Genomic DNA, 19,029 nt, shown 5'->3' with positions numbered 1-19,029 from the left:
CTTCAGAGGTTTTTTTTCTGGGGGGTGGGGTGGGGGTTATTTTTGCTTGGCTGTAGAATGAACAGCAGTGATTTATTGCACAGATGTGCTGGTGAGAGGAGGAGAGTTTTTATAGAAATATGTTTTGAGGCTCTGTGGTGACCCACAGTTTCTTTCCATTCAATCACCACAGTGTTCAGCTGATGGGCGAGCAGAAGTAGGATGCTCTTTATGTTGCTTGCATCTCCAAGCAGAGGATTTATATTGTGAGTTTTATTCAAAATCCTCTTCTGCTTGAAGTAAAACGTGCAAAAATGACAAACTCGTATCGAACTTGAATTTGATAGGAAAATCCCCAGGTGCTCCAGCATGGGTGAGACACGCGTCAATTCTCATTTGAAAGTTCGAGACGAGGCGTCTGCTACGCTTCTCAGATGGAGTGAATCCCATAAGTACACTAAAAAATATATACTTTACTTTTTTCAGATGAAAGCCTTTACCATGCAAAGAAAAATGCACCTTACAACATTTAACAAAGAGCAAATCCAGTTAGAAACAAGTGTCTGCTAGTTGTCATAGTCAGTAAAACGGTCAGTTTTTTGTATTAAAATGTATGCCTTTAAATAAGCTTGTCATACTGGTGGATTCACCATGGTTAAAGAATAAAAGCATTGGTTTCTTAATTCAGTATGTGAAATTACTGGAAGTACACTTGGGAAATGAACAGTAGGTCCTACAAAAATAATGTGAAAATAGTGTAGCCAGGACAATATGTATTTATTTCCCAGATCTCTTTGTCATCGCTGGATGCAGCTGACCTTGTGTACTGTATGAATCTGTATCAGTCTTTATTTCCATGCCTGAGAGAAAGTGTGCTTGCCGGTCACACTTGTAACCTTGTTCCAAATGAACATTTTATCTCCAGGACAAGAGCTCTCTCTTAACTCTAATACTTTAAAGTGCTTACAGGATCTGCAGCAAAAAGCTGCTTTTATTCTCGGTAATGTGCAAGGTTACACAAATTATACAGTGTTGTTGACAGGATTGTGAATCACATATATGTATCTTATAATGAATGCATCTTTACATCATACATATATCAACACCATTTAGATATGGTGACAAGCATGAAGAGCAGACTCTATCAACCAGTGGTACGCCAGATGCACACTAGGAAAGATCAAGGATTTTCCTATACCTACTTGGGGATGTGTATACATTTTAAATGCATATTAATTAAAAATATTTACAGCATTATATTAATGTATATGGTAAAGATAGTTATCAAAAGAGTGGACATTTTTTTTCACCTTTTATGCATGTGTAAGCCATGGACTGAAGATTGTAAACAGTTCATTATATACGTCTGAGTATTTGAGCCATAAGTTAGATGCTGGTTAACACTTAAGCCAGCTGTAAATGCCATTGGCTGTTAAAGTCTTTTCTTGCTTATAATGCGAGTGTGATGGTGCTTATGGGGTGTTGCTTTGGGAGTGAGTATAAGGGTGAGAGGGAAAAACCACAGTATACTCACTACAAAAATCTAGACTACACCACTGGTATCAACCATGCTATACATCCATACAAATTCAAAGTTCAGCCCTTCAGCAAAAAAGACATTGAACCCAGCGTAAACCCACTTCTATACCTACAAAACCACAGCCAGAAAAAACTGGCTATCAAAAGCAGATGAAAGCGACAAACTATGGAAATGTAGTTGCTCCAACAAATCAAGCTATATCAAACATAGTTAGTATTGATTTATGTAAATATGTTCTCTAAACTGACTGAGATTTATTCTCATGAAGTGGGCGGAGTTAACTTACACAGGTGTGCAATCATTAATAAAATGGCCGCTGCTCTCTTGTGTGGGTGTGCGGACTAAACGCCAGATCATGTCTGAATGGTTACTCTTTTAATCCTTCGTTATGTGTGACCATTTACAAAGCTCTAACTGAGATGGCAGCGCCAACAAGTTATGGTTTATGCTGAGTTTACACCAACCGCGTTTCGGGTGTCAAAATCGCGTATACCGTGCGTGGTTTGCCGCTTGAACAATTTGGATGCATTCGCGTGTGTAGAGCGGAGTAGACGCGCGGAAAAAGCAAGCATTTGAGGGGCAAGTGTTATGCGGTTGTCTGTTTGCAAAATGACTGATGTTGATTGTGCATTTATCGAGAGAGTTACCAGTTTGTATTTGGTAACCTTACTATAGTGGAAAAATAAACGGTGCGGGTCGATAAACGTCACGTGACTCAAAAGTGAAGTGTGCATTACAATTACCAGGTTGCCCAATGTCCTCACAGACACGCTTCCAAGCGAGGTCCTTTTTATTCCTGTCTCCTCTATAGAAATAAGAACTTGTGTCGTATAGCTCCGGGTGACTGCTATGGACATTATCAAGCGTTGGTTGAATGAGTGACTCCGGGCGGGGCTGCCACCACAGCAGCAAGCAGGCTCCTGATTGGTTAACGCGGCGCGAAATTCCGCCAAAGTTAAAATTTTTCAACTCGGGTGTCAGCCGCAAATTCACGTGACACGCAAGATGCACAAAAAGCACCATTCGCGCTAACCGCGCATACCACACACACGAGCTTCACGCGCGAAAGATGCGGAAACGCGTCTTCCGCGCTGCGCCGAATGCCTCTTCCGCGCTGCGGGACCTCCTGACGCGCGTCAACCCGTCTTCACATTGACTTAACATTTTTAATCACCCGCGCTTCATGCCTCTACCGCGGTTGGTGTAAACGCAGCATTAGTTTACCCCTCCTGCTTAATCTCATCCAGTAACTACACTATCTGACTGCATAAAGCATTTTACGACCTTTCAACGTATATGTTTAGTGTGTGATTTGGGCCGAGGGTAAAGAACCATTTGCCTGTCAGGGGGGGGATTATGCTAGTAAAAAATACACAAAAAATATTTTAAGTTTTATATATATGTTTCACAAGATCAATTTTTGGTCTTAACTTAGTCTGGTCATTGAATTAGGTCTTAAGAAAAACAATTGCAGCAATGAATTTGGTCTTCATAAAAATAATAATAGTTAAACAAATTTGGTCTTAATGAAAAAATAATAGCAAACAAAACTTGGTCGTAATGAAAATATTAATAGTAAATAATTTTGGTCTTAATGAAAAGATTAATAATAAACTATTTTGGCCTCCTGTCTTAGATGGGGGAGCTTGAGTTCAATTTTGGTCAAATTATTTGGTCTTAACGAAAACAATTACAGCAATAAATTTGGTCTTAATGCAAAGATTAAAAATAAACTATGTTGGCCTCCTGTCTTAGAAGGAAAAGCTCAGATTGGACAAAATAAAAACTAATCATTATTGAATTTAGTCTTAATGAAAATAACAAAATTAAACAAATTTAGTATTAATGGAAATAATAATATTAAACAAATTTAGTCTTAATGAAAATAATAATTTTAAACAGCTTTGGTCTTGATGACAATAAAAAATAACTTGGTTTTAAAGGACAAGTTCGGTATTTTAGACTTAAAGCTCTGTTTTCAGATTGTTTATGGTGAAATAGAATGGTATTGACTGAAATTTGGACATATGCGGCTGCCCCGAGAATTTTTGGGTGTTTGTGTTTCACCTCCCACCTTTACAATGGGTTTAATGGTGCACAGGAACAATCCTTCCTAAAATGCATTAAACTTTCGTTTACAAAGACATGAAACTCACCGAGTGGTCAGGGGTGTTCACTGGTATGCTCACACAAAAATCGCTGCAAAAGACGCATTCGTACAGGTTTTATCGTAGTTTTTACCAACTCCATTGACTAGTATTAGATGTCCTGTGAGGTACGGTATTACTCCGTGCCGGGATTCTTGCAATTGGCAAAGGCGGATTAGCGCCACCACCTGGGCTGGAGTGTTTATTATTCAAGCTCTAAGCGGAAGAATGTACGGGTGTGAGGCGTTTGGAAAAATAGGTCCACAAGTTAACAACGAATGCTAAAACAGCTGTTGGAAAGCATCTTTTGCAGCGATTTTTGTGTGAGTATATCAGTGAACACCCCTGACCACTCGGTGAGTTTCACGTCTTTGTAAATGAAAGTTTAATGCATTTTAGGAAGGATTGTTCCAGTGCACCATTAAACCCATTGTAAAGGTAGGAGCTGAAACACAAACACGCGAAAATTATCAGGGCAGCCGCAAATGTCGAAATTTCAGTCAAAACCATTCTATTTCACCATAAACAATCTGAAAACAGGGCTTTAAGTCTAAAATGCAGAACTTGTCATTTAAGGCAATAACATTAATATTAGTTAAATAATTTGGTCTTAACTCATTCCCTTTTCAAACTTTTTTTGAAAAGTTGCCTCCCAGCATTTTTTTGTGATTTTCACAAAAAATTCACAACATTTCTTCCAGGAAAATGTTCTTCTAAAAAATATATAAACATACAAATATATCAAATGAAATAACTTTGCTTTCAAACAAACATACAAACAAACAAAACGGGAATAAAACATTTCATCCTATCTTATTTTTTCTCTGCTATAAACTCTTAAAAATATATATATTTTTAAAATAATAGCATTTTTGTGAAGGAATTTTGCAAGATATCAGATTCAGAGCGATCATCAAAACATACACGGTGTGTAAAATTAATAATATTTTTTTCTTCAGTTTTTTATAAATTGGGTATAAAATGGATAATCGTGATGTTTTCTCTTAATTGACGAGATAACTCATCAATGGCGGGGAAAGAGTTAAGCAAGAATAATATTAAACAGATTTGTTCTCCCGTCTTAGGAGTAAGAGCTCAGTGTGAGGCCCCCCAGATTACTGAATTGGACAAAATAAAAATGATCATGGGGGTCTGGGGGTGGAGGGATGTCCCAAAAGACCTGTTGTTAAGAAAGGTAGGTGGCTTTTTAAATACTTCCTGTAAATGATTGACAGCACCGTATGACCGGGTTCCAGTCAAAACTACATTTAGAACTTCTTATAAAAATATAAAGGTTTTACCACGGTTTGTTTATTTATGTGTAAAATTGAATATGTTTCATATGTTTAATATCTTCTGCTATTCCCATCACAGGCCAGGACAGCAAGTGAATGGCTTTGGATTGTGTAGATCTTGAGGCGCCATCAGCCAATCAACATTCCCACTTTTCTGCAGTGATTAGTCACGTGGCATTCACAGCTCAGATGCCATCGAGATGAATGAGAATGCTTACGGATAGCTTTCACCGGGTATTATAGATCTTCTTGATTGGCCCAGATGGAGTCCCTGGCAGGGTGCAGAACAAGTGCCATCCATAGCTGTTTGATGTCCTGACAGATATCTCCAACAGCCTGCAAACACTGGCAGCTATCCATACGTTTCACAACTGCCACAAGTCATCTTTGTGCCATCATTGTTAACATCACTTAATGCCTAGCCTTGAAATCCCACTCATTAGACTCAAGCGCTTTAAGACCATTTATCCCACCCTTACTAGTTTACGTACAGCCGTGACCTTTCCAGTGTGCATGCCATAACATTCACCAGCCACTTGGATCTCAAAGCTGCACAATAAAACCACTTATGTTAGAATACCCACTGACATCAGTTCAAACTTCATCACTACCAATCCACTGACACTAATTGACAAAGCCTGCATGTTGAATAAGCACCTTGCTTTGCACATAAATGATGTACCGTTTTACCCACATCTAAAAGGTTTTCAGAACATTTTGTGTAATGGGTTGTTCTAGGACTTTACACTTACTATGCCCTATTTCAAAATCGTAATATTGTTTTACGGGTGTATTAAAATTACTTTTTTGTCACTTCCCGAGCTTACACTTGCATATATCAGATCAAGCGAAGGTTTGCATATTTGGCGTACTGTCTGAGGGAAGGGACTCGAGCTTGGAAATTGGCCTGAACCCAGAGAGAGATCCCCTATCCGAAACTGTTAAAGGAAAGCTGTTTCTTTAAGGTCTATTTCTTCAACCCTCTGTTTCACATGCAGGTTGAATTGATATGAAATTCACCTGAGGGTACAAAGCGTGATATCTGAAGGTAATATCTGAACATGTTCCTTCCAAACTTTGTTATAAAACATCAGATATTTTACAATATTGCAGCACCTCTCTTCCCAGTCTGTTAGACTCTATTATGTCTGGACTCTATAAAGCCCTGATCTTGTGGGAAAACGTAGCTATTTAACAAGATGTCAATTTGCATGGATTCTACGGAAATGTACAACTGTCCAAAAAAGCACAAATGAAGCCTCCTTGAATCTCTCTCTCTCTCTCTCTCTCTCTCTCTCTCTCTCTCTCTCTCTCTCTCTCTCTCGCTCTCTCTCTCTGGAGTAGACTTTGAGGTAGATCTTTATATGCTCAAACATTATGCTCAAATATAAACCTTGTAATGCGCTGTAAGTCGCTTTGAATAAAAGTATCTGCCAAATGCATAAATATGCATGTTAATAACTAAAGTTAATCAAATGAAAAAGCATAATAGGGTCCCTAAAAATAGCAAAAAATAAAATAAAATTTTGCGCTATACACTCAGTATTTTTATTATGAGCAGTGTTGGGGGAAGTTACTTTTAAAAGTCATGCATTACAATATTAAGTTACTCCCAAAAAAAACTGTTTGCATTAATTAGTTACTTTTCATTGAAAGTATTACTTACGTTACTTTTAAGTTACTTTTGCATTACTTTTTCTTATTGGCTAAGGCTTGATTTCTTTCAGGCCTTGCAGATGTTATTACTGAGAAGTTCTGCATTCAGAAATTGCATATCATCTCCATTTCTGACTCAAACTGTTCCTGCTCAGGCACGCACGCATAGAGTGCATAATTGTATGTGAATACGTTCAGCTTAATTTAGTACAATATTGTTTTTTTTTTAATAAAATTTCTTAGAATTTATTATCTGAAAAGTAACTCAAATTTTTACATTTAGAAAGTAATGCGTTAATTTACTTGTTACTACAGAAAAGTAATATTCTTACGTAATGCACATTACTTGTAATGCCTTACCCCCAACACTGATAATGAGTGTATTTCATTATTTATTTTGGTTATTTTTAACCCAATGCTGGTAAATATTAGACAGAACAGATGTTGGTTTATAAATAAACTAGGGCTGTCAAAAGATTATACAAAATAAAAGTTTGTGTTTGCATAATATATGTGTGTTTGTAATTTGTGTAATTATTGTGTATACTGTATATAAATACACACACATATATGTATAAATGTAAGGAAAATGTTTTTTATGTATATATTTTTATTAATATATAATACAAAATATATAAAAATCTGAATATATGACCTGTCACAAAAACCAGTGACACAAGTCGGCAGCACAAGTTTTGAGAAAATGAGAAACAAAGTTTTTTTTTCAAAATTTGTGATTTTCATTTTATTGCAGAATCTGTTAGTTGAGATCACGAAGAAACCTCTCCATGTTTAAGATAGCAGTTTTTGTATATTTAAAAAAGTGCATTTTGCGGTTGAAATAGGCTTGTTTTTCTGGAGATTCTAGCGTGCAGCGGGGGGCGTCATTGTCTATATTTACATACTGTATAAGCTTTTGTTTTCGCCTCCGCCCCCAAAGGGAACAGCGTTGCTCCTGAATAGGGATAGTTTGCCCAAAAATGAAAATAATGTTATTAATGACTCACCCTTATGTCGTTCTAAACTCTGAAGACCTCCGTTCATCTTCGGAACACAGTTTAAGATGTTTTAACTTTAGATTTAGTCCGAGAGCTTTCTGTCCCCTTCATTGAAAATCTATGTATGGTTTCCATGTCCAGAAAGGTAATAAAAACATCATCAAAGTAGTCCATGTGACATCAGTGGGTCAGTAAGAATGTGTTGAAGCATCGAAAATACAGTTTGGTCCAAAAATAGCAAGAATTACGACTATATTCAGCATTGTCTTCTCATCCGGCTTGAACGTGAAGTCACGTGACTGTAGTGACGCGGCTGCCCTGTTGACATGTTTGCTACGTTTTTTTTCAAACTTATAGCGTGCGTCTCCCCAGACTGTCAACGAAGCTCGGGCGCACAAAACAAAAGAAAAATAAAAGAAGCTGGGGCGGAACAAATAACAGTCAGCTGCATCGTACGTCAGCTGACTTTATGCGGCGGCGCAGGCGGATGACGTCAAAGTACACACACATGTGTAAATGTTTCTCAAATGAATGTGTGTGTATTTACATATATACAAAATAATTACACGCAGTGTGCACACATATATTGTGCAAACACAAACTTTTATTTTGTATGCAATTAATCGCGAGTAATCTTTTGACAGCCCTAAAATAAACGAGAGCTTAGTAATGGTAGGATAACAGATTAGATTTTACTTTGTGATTTCACAGGAACAGCCATGATAAATAAAGAAACAACATTCAAACACATGGTAACTTTTACATGTAATAATGGCTGTTACAGGTAGGATTCAAAGTGGAAAACCCGACCCACTGTTGTATTTTTAAGCAGATGTGAGTGGAACACATCAGCACAGTGTTTTGTGTGGACTGACAGCATAAGTCGCAAAATTTTTAGAGGGGCTGGGATGAAAGAGCCTAGGAATGGCTTTACAATGCTTTACTTCTTCAAAGGGCTCACCAAAGGATTCACGACAAAGCAGATAACATCACCAACCTCTACAGTACAGGTGAGATGTAGAGATCATCTTGACCCGCAATATCCCCTTAAAGTTTGAAAATCATTCATCAATCCCTCTATCTATCAGGTGTGCAGACAGCATTTGTCCCAGCAACATCAAAGGCATCTTAAAAAGGAAAGTTACATTATGTCACACATCTGTCTACTCCTCCCACTGGGAAAAAGCTGAGGCGCACCTGCTCCAGAAACACCAGACAGAAAGAGTTTCTTACCTCGGGCTATCACATCTGTGAGGATGAGTGCTTGCTTTAATACTGATTAAATTAAGTATTATAATTAGAAAAATAACTAAAATATTAATCTTAACAAAGTCTGCTAGCACATCTGCATAGGTCTAAACCGTGCTGCCTGTTCCTATTATGCACACATTGTGCACACTGTTTATTATAATATGTGGCATTCTGCATAGCCTTGTCTTCCCTCGAGAGTATAAAGGATAGAAACAATAAACTAACGTTGACATTTATCTTATATATAAGCAAACCAGTTTATGTCTTTGAAGCAAAAGTAACACAGCTTGAACAGAATGTGACAGTACATTACACTCCTAAATTACAGAGCAGCCTTGAGGGATTTGGACTTGTTAAATCACAATTTGGTTTTAAACTTGTGCATACGAAAGTGTGAATTTCTGTAGTTTGACCTCGTTGTGACTGACATGATTATAGGCTCTGTTTAATAACACACTGAGAAGCTACTATCCCATCCAATTCAGTTTGAGACGACCGATATTCAGTGCATTAAACACAACGGGAACCATAAAAAAGAAGTATTGTGCTTCCTATGGTACTGTACGACATAAACACCTGCACTAACATCAGGTTAAGACTCATTAAGCACATCTCAGTACAGTAGCCATTCACGTTACATTAATTGGCCAGTACTTAGAGACCACAATCCAAGAGTATGAGAAACCGAAGGAAAGGCAATAATAATATAGCAAACACTCCAGCATGTGTTGCCTTTTAGTTTATGGAGACCTTGTAATTAATCCGTGTTTACGTGAGTGAGGGTAATATTTATGCAGCCAAAATGTCACAGTTACTTTGAGGCTCCGGATTTAATTCAGCTGAGATTCTAGCAGGGCGCTCGCGCGGTATAAATACAAATCTCGCCTTGGGCAACTTCAAAATTATGTTAATAAAAAGTGAAATACGACTGTGATATTTCCTCCCGGTTGTGACACGGAGGTATTTTACTCGACTCTGTGGGGTTTATGGAGTGAATTTTAAAAAACCATCATAACTCAATGCTTATTACTTCACTAATGAACTAGAGCTTGTTACACTCTTATTTATGCAAGTAGGTGAAAGATCGCCATTTCTTTTAACTTTGAGAGTCCACCTGCATTAAAAAGCAGCCAAATACTGGCTTGCATGCAAATGCTTGTACATTCGCACACAAAGGTTAAATTCAAGACAGCAGTAATATCATCCATCAGAGCACCCCGCCTTTATCCAAACTGCATTTATACACACAAGTAAAACGGTGCTTTTGCTTTTATTCAGGACGGGTTATAAATGGCGGTATGAGGACAACTATTTGTTCCTTGTCTGAAGCCTGAAGTAATGTGAACTGAAGAGGTACACGAGGCATCTTTTCACAGCCATAACTCTACCTCCAGAGAGTTTGTGTGCATACTTGAGAGAGTGCGGGAATTTACGGCCGTTTCTCCGCAACAATTGCTGTTGATGATGAATTGTGTACCTATACAAATAGTTAGTGCAAGTGTTGATAAATATGTTTTCTGCTATAAGTTAGTTTTGCTGAAATATGCTGGAATTATGAGTAGCTTTTTATGAGTAAGCTGTTTTCACTACGCGATTTATACAGACGGCTGTAACGGCATAAAGCACAGCAGTTGGTCAGGAGCTGTTTATCTCTGTGCGTTTCCTGCAAACTCCTACACAATTAACAATGTGATTTTCACAGCTCTTTATATACAATAAAAGTCCCCATAACGGGAGAACACCAGCGACCCGCACCGAGCCAATCCACAGAAGGTTGGAACTGAGGCCCGTCTTGATGCTTGAGCAAAAAGGATCACATTCATTTTCAATGGAAGCTTGGCAATGTCTGCCAATGCTAGTGACAGCTGGCGTGTCAAGCGACATGACAAATTTAACGTTATGCAAATGCAAAGTGACGGTTGGCAATCCTTGCTGTAATTTAATTTATGATGAGTTAAAGTAGTTCTTATTTAAATTTGATATAATGCAGTATGCACTATTGTAATTTATATATACTATTCAACTTTTCCATCTAGATTGCACATTTTTACTAGCGTAAAACCAATTCCATATATATATAAAAAAGGTTGACAAGATAGCAGTCGTGCTTGTAAGTGTCAGTAAGGCAACCAGATGTAGGAACGCTTTATAGCAATCTAACAAAATGAAAGTGAGCTTTACAGCTTTTTTACGATTTCAAACTCCTCAACGACAGCAGTGTGCATAAACTACTGTGGATCATATTGTTATTTGTTTTAAAGAGCAGCTATCATCCGATTCACGATTTTACATTTCCTTTGGCGTATAAGTGTGCAATACAACATGTTAACGGTAGGGGTGTAACGGTACGCAAAAATCACGGTTCGGTGCGAACCCCGGTTTTGAAGCCACGGTTCGGTTCATTTTCGGTACAGTAAGGGAGAAATGCAAACATTAAACTGCAGGTTGTTTATTACTTTAAACTTTTTTTACAATTTGTTTACACTTTTTTAAACACTTTATTGAAGTATAAAATATATATAAAATGAAAAAATAATAAATAAAATACTACTGCAAAGTTATTTTTTACATTATTTTATAACAGAAGGTAACTCTTATCTTAACCTTCTCTTAAACTTTTTCTACTAAGACCTTGAACTAACAAATTCAATTCCTGAATACATTTATGAACTATTAGCCTACATTTTTGCCACTAAAAATTTTCTGTTTTGATTTATTTTGGATTGTTTAACTCACAGTATTGATTTGGCTATGTACCATCTCTGTATAAAAATAATATTACTGCTCTATGTGTAACTGCATAGCAAGCAACATGATGATATACTTATTATACACTCATTTTGAGATTAGTGAGCTGCATACATAGCCATCTTTGATCTTTTGCACGTTTCTCCTAATCTTTGCTTGTGTCATCAATGTAAGCTGTGACTTTACTTACGAACCCCTCCGCAGCTAAGTAACAGCTGAGTAAGCCCGGGTTACAGCTCTTCTCTGTCCCGACCAGCTGATCGCATTGTGACAATGATATGATTGACGTGATATGCAGATGAAAAATCTGATCACGCATTCCTTATTCTTGCTGTCACAGAAAGCGCGTCTCATGAATGCGTAGCAACGAAAGACGTGCATCCTCTTACGCACTTTTGAAAGAACAAAGCAGCGCGTTGACACGCGTTTAACATGCGCTTTTAGATACGACACGTAAACGTTTACATCAATAATCAAACGGATATACAACTAAGTAAATAAAAATCTTTCTGCGGGCCGAATTATGTTATATGTTTGACAGAAGACTTGCGCTGAACGCGGAGACTTCCGCCACTTAATATGTTCGTGCGGAAACGCACGTATTATGTTCCGCACAGGCGCACACAAAATACTTTCGGTGCACGTGCGCACCGTGCCGAAAGCCCTGAACCGAAACGGTCCGGTTCGAATACACGAACCGTTACACCCCTAGTTAACGGTATGCAAAAGGTGCGAGCCTCAAGGTAAACGATGACGACAACGTAAATCTCTTTTCTTGGACTACAACAAACACACAGATTGTAGGGAACAGTTTACTTCCTGGGATTGGTGATGTAGACAAGAGCGACATTATCATAATTCCTCCTGCTACAGACTCACAGCCTGTAAGTTAACTCCTGTCAGCATTGCATTGTGAACGAATCTTTCAAACATGGTAAGGAGCGTCACATTTCCGGCTGACGTCAGAGGTATTCAGGCCAATCACAACAAATATTAGCTGGCCAATCAGGGACACAGAGCTTTTCAGATTGATACGTTTTTTACAAAATCAGTACATTTGAGGAAGGGCGGATATCTTGAGCTACAAAAATGTACAGTATGTGGAAAATAATGTGTTTTTTAACCATAAACTATGCGAACACATTGTCCTGTTTTATACCAAATACACAAAATTACGTAGTTTTTTTAGCAATGAAATAGGTGCACTTTAATACTAATTTTAGGCATTTAAAGATCCTTTTATCTAAAGCAACTCACAAAAGTGAGGAAAACAACAGAGCAATTCGTCTTAATACTTTTGGCTTAAAGTTTTTTAAACGTTTTTAGAGACACTACCTGTTTAGGAAAACAAGTTTTTTTTCACTCAAGACATAAAAATAGTAAGCTGACATGACTTGACATGACTTATAAATCTGAGTTGATTCAACAACAAAAATAGAGTGTATTAAAGACCAAAGAAAAACAGCAAGTGCATGGAAATAAAGTAATATTTGAGCAACTGAATAGGACAGAAGGCCATTTGACCACTTTCATATAGTCAAATTGCAGGATGGCATCATCTCATCCTGCACTTTAACTCCTATTTAAAGCCAAAGAAAAATGTGTTTTTAGTGGATGTCCACCATCCAATCTACGGTATTATGTGTGTCCCTCCTGGACTCAATGAATATTGAATGTATCCGGAGATGGATCAGTCATGCAATGAGATTTTTAACCAGGTGTGCAGACAGAGACGCAGTGATGCAGATGAGCACTTGAGGATTGCAATAACTCTACAGTTGTTATACAGTTTCTGTGCCAATCTGTTTACAGATGGATTTGTTGTGTGTACACTGTCAGAAAAAGATACAAAAGTGTACCTTTTCTAACGCTAAGGTTCTTTTCTTTACAGGTATACAAAACATAATACAATGTAGTAAATGTCTGGGTACATTACTGTACCTTAAAGACCTATTATGCACTTTTAAAGGTACAGTTAAATGTTTTGTACCTATAAAATTTAACTGGTACAAAATTGTTCCTTAAGGTACAAGGTATAATACTCTACCCCAATTGTACAACATTTAAGTGTGCTGTATACCCATAAAGGTATAAAAATGAACCTTTGAACGTACCACCCCATTGACAGAAGAGGTTTTGCACCTTCTTTCTGACAGTGTATACCCTGGTGAAAAACAAATGTGACCAGTCACGGAAAGTAGGGACACAAGTCGGATCTGGGCATTTTGAGTTATTCACAGATTCTGAAAGTGCAGTTTCTAAGCTTTCCAACGATGTGTAACACGTGGAAATCTGATAAGATTTGGAGAAGTTGTGGCCATTTGAATATAGGAACTCAGAAATACTCAAACCGAGAAAATCGAGACGAAAGGGACTCTTCTTTTCAGCTGGGGGAGACAATAGGGCTCATTTACATCTCATTTAGCTAAGCCATACCCCCTGTAAAACCCTTTTTGAGATGTTCTAGCATCATATGTAGTATTTTATGACCAAATGACAACCCGCAAAAATAAACATGACTCTTTTACCTTTGTGGGGATCACAAGTCGAATCCAGTCTGTTTCAGATTATCCAATGACCATTATTTGTCCACAAATGCGTATAATCCGTGAAATATAGATTGTTTACATCAGATTTCGCATGAATGTCTGGTAATACAATATAATATATAATCTGAAGACTATTTAAATCGTAACATGTAAGGGTATATGAGCTTACACCCCGTTAAACACATGAACCCGCCTTCAAAGTTTGTATTTAAAATAGGGAAGTAGTATAATAGATCATCCAAACAGCGCCGTCGAAAACGTGACATCCTTTAGAGAGGTTACCAATGGCTCGCTCGTTCCTCCATCAGCCAATGACTTCATGGAAAATATTGATAGACAAAACATGTAGCCAATTATATGAAGAATACAACGATATCTGTGTAACTTCTGTGTGTTTGGACTCATGCTGCGCTGCAAGAACTGACATACAGATGACGTCAAAGGACCGCGAGAGCGAGTCGAAATTAAACTACTCCGTAAGATTTCTTGAAGTGCTCTCGCGGTACTTTGACGTCATCCGACTGCGGCGCCGCATAAAGTCAGTGACGCGGCTGACGTACGATGCGGCTGACTGTTATTTGTTCCGCCCCAGCTTCTTTTATTTTTCTTTTGTTTTGTGCGCCCGAGCTTTACAGTCTGGGGAGACGCAGGCTATAAGTTTGAAAAAAAAAAAAAAAACTTAGCAAACATGTCTGAGGAACAGGGCAGCGCGTCACTACAGTCACGTGACTTCACGCTCGAGCCGGAAGAGAAGACAATGCTGAATAAAGTCGTAATTCTGCTATTTTTGGACCAAACTGTATTTTCGATGCATCAACACAATCTTACTGACCCACTGTTGTCACATGGACTACTTTGATGATGTTTTTTCTGGACATGGAAACCATACATAGATTTTCAATGAAGGGGAAAGCTCTCGGACTAAATCTAACGATAAAACATCTTAAACTGTGTTCCGAAGATGAACGGAGGTCTTCCGAGTTTAGAACGACATAAGGGTGAGTCATTAATTACATTATTTTCATTTTTGGGCGAACTATCCTTATTTAGTAGTCACGCTGTTCCCTTTGGGGGCGGAGGCGAAAACACAAGCTTATACAGTATGTAAATATACACACAGACAATGACGCCCCCCGCTGCACGCTAGAATCTCCGGAAAAACAAGCCTATTTTAACCGCAAAATGTACGCTTTTAAATATACAAAAACTGCTATCTCAAACATGGAGAGGCTTCTTCGTGATCTTAACTAACAGATTCTGCAATAAAACGAAAATCACAAATTTCGACAAAAAAACTTTGTTTCTCATTTTCTAGAAACTTGTGCTGCCGACTTGAGTCCCTGGTTTCCGTGACGGGTCACAAATATACTTTATTGTATTTCAAGTATATTTAACTTTGCAATAGTACATTACAAATATACTTACAAAGGAATGTACTTTCTTTAAACATATTTAAAGTATGCTTACAACATATTTGCGCGTATTTTTTACAATTAAACTTTTAACATACTTCAAAATAAATATACTTTAGTATATTTTCTAAAAGTATACTTTAGAAAAATATACTTAAAGTTAAAGTTTTGTGCAATTTTTAAAGTATACTAAATTTAAACTTATTTTAAAATGTATTTTAGGTATACTTTATCGGTATGCTTAAAGTAATCATTATAATAATGCACTGACAGTATATTTCTAAAATACATTATTTAGTATTCTTTAGAAACAGTATATTTTAAGTACATTTTCAAAGTATATGGGGTGTACAAATGTATATTATTTTATGGAGAAATAACGTGGGCTTAAAATTACGAGAGAGCAGTATGTTCAGTTACATTTTATATTGTAGATACATTTGTAATATACTATTAACATAAGGTACACTTTAACTTCACTATAGTCAAGCATTGGATAAACCAATTAACTGTGTTTTACCACAAAATAACCGTGGTTTTGCTAATAATAATCAATACACCAAAAAAACATGGTTACTAAACTTTTACCACAAAAAAAAAACATTCATTTTCGTAAGGGGAATGAGTGTTTGTTTTTTTGTAGTTTTTCAGTCAATTGCATACCGCTTTTAGCTGTACAAAACTTAAACAGTTTTCGTAAATGCATTTCAGAGAAAAGTGAATTCTGAGATTTGAATAATGCATCTGACGTGTGTGTGATGACGTCACGACGCACGTATTTTGATTTTTACCAGTCGTTCAAGGCGGACGGATTCAGTCCCAAGGTACGTTAAAATACCTTAAAATTAATTATATTTGATTATCGTTTGACCATTCTGAAGTTTATCAGTAGACTATCATATTTCGAATGCGAAATGTTGTCAATAACGCGGTGTCTAACTAGCTATTACTGATAAGCTGCTGTGTAGCTTAGCTTAGCTTATAGCTAATGTTAAAGGTTTGAAAGATAGCACTGTTAGCCTGTTATATCGAATTAGTTCACCCGATTGTTTTGTTAAATATATGTATTGGTGTGTATGTATATGTTAATGAAAAAAGGTAGCGTCAGAAAATCTGTTTTTTAAATGTAACGTTAGCGTGAAAGTTAACCATTTATTGACTGTTTAGAGGTTGTAAGGCTTTTACCTAACTGTATTTAGTATTAATGATGCTGCATTCTTTCCTCAGAAGCTAAAGTTTTTCAAAGACATTTGTAGGGAGGACTTTGCAGCTAATGGTAAGTCATTTTAAACTCTTAAGATATAATAATTCATTCATAGTAGTAAATCAAGCTTCAGTTTAGATAACGTTATACATATTGAGGCGGTTTCCCGGACAGGGATTAGACTAACTAGTCCTAGACTAAAATAAATGTAAGAGCTGTCCAAACTGAAAACAACTTGCACTGACATATCTTAAAATACACCAGTGTCCTTTGTTTTGCCTCAAAATGCACACAGGTAATGTTTTTATTAAGGCATGTTTTTTGAAACTGGTTATATTTCTTAATTAAACTAAGGCCTAGTCCTGTTTTAAGATAATCCCTTTCCAGGAAACACCCAATTGTCTGCTTGTTGCATTTTCTTTCTGACAATTTTTACATTTAAATTTAATACAATAAAATCTTTCTTTAGGAGCTGAAGTATTTTATGTAAGGAGGATTTTGCAGCCCATATAGGCAAGTCATTATAATGAAAACTCTTAGGGGTGGTTTCCCGGACAGGAATTAGCTTTATCCAGGACTAGACCTTAGTTTAATTAGGATAGTTTTAACAAACATGCCTTACTAAAAACATTACTTATGTGCATAACGATGTAAAACAATGGGCACTGATGTATTTTAAGATATGTCAGAGCAAGTTGTTTTCAGTTTGGACAGCTCTTACATTTATTTTAGTCTAGGACTAGTCTAATTCCTGTCTGGGAAACCGCCCCTTAATATATATGATGACATTTAAGTCAAGCTCTAGTTTAGGTAAAAATATATCTGCTATACAATCTCTGCCAGTAAACTATAGATTTAATACAGTAAGTCTTAAATAAATGTAATGTTTTAATATTAAACACTTTTTAATTGAGCTTATTGTCTCTCTTTTTCAGATTTCCTTAGGCTGAACCAAAACCTGCCAGACTAAAGTTGATTTGGGAGAGAAAGACGTTGTAAACTCAATCATCTTGACATTCTTCAATGAGTAATTGTTCAATTTTTAGGCAAATACTGTACACTTTGAATGCTGTGAATAAAACTATATTTTAAATATATTTAAAATGAATTGTTTTTGACTGTTTTAATCAGCTTTTATTTATTTGGAAAAATTATTTTGGTTATGTTACCAGCTAAAGTAATCTATTCCCAAAATAGCACTCTTTAAGTTAACTAATTATTAACGCACTTGAAGTATACTCATTACTAATCTAGCTGCAGGTATGTAAAAGTATACAAAATGTAATGTACTTGGCATATTCATTTTTCACCAGGGCAGTTTTTAGAATTTTGGATTGGCCAAAAATATATAGAATGTACGCAAACAGTCTATTTAAGATATACTGATTGTATGTTTGCAAGACACTCATAATACATTTGTAATGTACTCCTAACATAAATAAAACACACTCTAAATCCACTTATCAAGCATGAATTTAGCACAAAAACAGTCATGTACTTAAATTGTACTAAATACACTTAAAGTTGTTCCACTTTAGCACACAAAAGTACACTAAATACACTTAAAGTTGTACTTTGTTACAATTAATATACAACTAAAATATATTAAGTACAAAATTAGTTGTTCCAAAATAGCACTCTTTAAATAAACTAATCAATAGCACACTTTAAGTATACTGGTCATTAGTGTGACTGCAAGTATACTTAAGTATATCAAAATTAAATATATTTAGCATACTATTTTTTCACCAGGGTATTTAAGTTACATCATTTTGTTACATCATGTATGTCTGGATATATGTAGTACAAAATGCTTATCTACTTATTAAACATGCACTGCAACGCAATAAAGTGTCAGTACTTTTGTTTTATTAAAAATATAGTTTATATAAAAAAAGAAAAAAAAAACGTTTTGGTACTACCTGCATTTAGTGTTAATGAGTTTATTATGTACAGTGCTTTTTGAGACATTTAAAGTGAGAAGTGTTTTTATGTTTTAGTGCTGGTGTGAACAACGAATGTTTTGGTTGTGCTGTCATAACAATATCACATTTGCTTCATCTTCACAAGGCAATCCTGTCACAAGGGGCCAATGTGAGGCGTGATTACAATATAAACTTTTTTTGTCTGTATGGAGGAACAGCAAGTGAGCCGAAGCATAAAGCAGCATATATAGTTAATGTAAAGTAGGAGGTTAAGACGAAGGTGAGACCAAGCACCTGTGAGTCAGAAGAGACAAGAAACCTGTGA

The 19,029-nt window shown here is 36.4% G+C and overlaps 1 protein-coding gene and 1 long non-coding RNA gene across 2 annotated transcripts in view; one reads left to right on the top strand and one right to left on the bottom strand.

Moving 5' to 3' along the window:
- The window catches only part of tnr (tenascin R (restrictin, janusin)), a 218,899-nt gene that overhangs the window by 175,855 nt on the left and 24,015 nt on the right, over window positions 1–19,029 (bottom strand). The gene's annotated exons all lie outside the window — the stretch shown is intronic.
- LOC135764837 (uncharacterized) lies at window positions 16,206–17,887 on the top strand. The gene is made up of 4 exons (XR_010540305.2): window positions 16,206–16,399; window positions 16,803–16,851; window positions 17,249–17,292; window positions 17,715–17,887. It is a non-coding gene; the product is annotated as an uncharacterized lncRNA (long non-coding RNA).

This window comes from Paramisgurnus dabryanus, chromosome 6 (assembly GCF_030506205.2).
Source record: "Paramisgurnus dabryanus chromosome 6, PD_genome_1.1, whole genome shotgun sequence".
NCBI classification, from domain to species: domain Eukaryota; kingdom Metazoa; phylum Chordata; class Actinopteri; order Cypriniformes; family Cobitidae; genus Paramisgurnus; species Paramisgurnus dabryanus.
Note: the sequence above shows the minus strand (reverse complement) of the source record. Positions and strands in the feature narration are given on the sequence as shown.